The sequence below is a fragment of the Arachis ipaensis genome, chromosome B08 (genome assembly GCF_000816755.2).
Source record: "Arachis ipaensis cultivar K30076 chromosome B08, Araip1.1, whole genome shotgun sequence".
Taxonomy (NCBI): Eukaryota; Viridiplantae; Streptophyta; class Magnoliopsida; order Fabales; family Fabaceae; genus Arachis; species Arachis ipaensis.
Window position 1 is genome coordinate 9,319,997 of NC_029792.2, and position 1,441 is coordinate 9,321,437.

Genomic DNA, 1,441 nt, shown 5'->3' on the forward strand with positions numbered 1-1,441 from the left:
TAAATTGTTCCATGCATGGGAATGAAGAAGGGTAATAAGGACTTAAAAGGCAAGTTGGTTGTTTTACGTGATTACTACTCAATACGATCGAGCACACGTATCTATCGCCACATACCATTAATGCAACCTCCGCTTCCTTCCTTCATTGCACACTACTCCATTCATTTCTTTGCAATTTTCCTTCTTCTTGCTATTCATTTTTTTTAATTCATTTACTATCAGGATCTATCTTGAAATTAATTTATCTAGATAAAAGGTACTAATTAAATAACAATAACTTTTCTATATTATTAGTATAAGATTAACTAAAACGTGAAAAAAAATGGTATTTGGCAATAATATAGTAAGTAAGATTGTATAAGTAGACAAAAATGTTCTTTTAAAATGAGATTATTTTTCTTAGGTAAAAATGAAAATAAAAATTAGTAGTTAGTTAATGTTTGGTGTGTGTAGGATGTAGTTCGGCAAATAAATTCGGTACCGAGGGTCTGATGGTGAGTGTGACTGCCATTAATACTCTCCTTCTTCTTGCCATGTATTTAAGGCGCGATCTTAATTAAGATATATATATATATATAGTCCATGCATGGGATATTGTTTTCTCATTGATTAATTAGCTCATTAACTATTATATGATTTTATCAATTAATTATTCATTCATCAGGTTTTGTCTAAAACTCTAAATAAAGGTAATAAATCCTATCAAATTTGATGAATATATACGGATTTAATTGTAAGGAATAAAAGTACTGGTTAAGAAATTGAAAGGGGAAAAATATTTTTTTAATATATTAAATATATAAAAGAATAAAAAAATTAATATTTAATTTACACTTTATATAAAACTTTTTAAAAAAATTAAAATTAGAGGAAGCTATTGTCTCCCTTTTTTTTCTATATAATTCTGCCCATGAATCTACTTTTGCATGTGTATCAAACTATTTTTTCATATAAAAACTTTTAAAAATGCTCCACAATCAAGTGATTTATCTAACTAAGATCAACCAACTTGTATAACTATTTTTTATATTCACGCGCATTTTTTTTATATGTAAAAAAATTAAAATTAGAGGAAGCTATTGTCTCCCTTTTTTTCTATATAGTTCCGCCCCTGAATCTACTCTTGCATGTGTATCAAACTATTTTTTTATATAAAAACTTTTAAAAGTGCTCCACAATCAAGTGATTTATCTAACTAAGACCAACCAACTTGTATAACTATTTTTTATATTCACGCGCATTTCTTTATCTTTCTCTTTCGTACACCGCTTCTTCTTCTTCTTTTATTATCGTCGTTGTTGTCACCACCACTACCACCGCCACCGCCTTCTCTTCCTCCTCCTTCTTTTTTTTAAATTTTTTCTCTTCCTTCCTTTTCCTCTTTCTCCATTATCATTCATCATTCATCATCATCATCATCATCGTTATCATTGTCATTAGA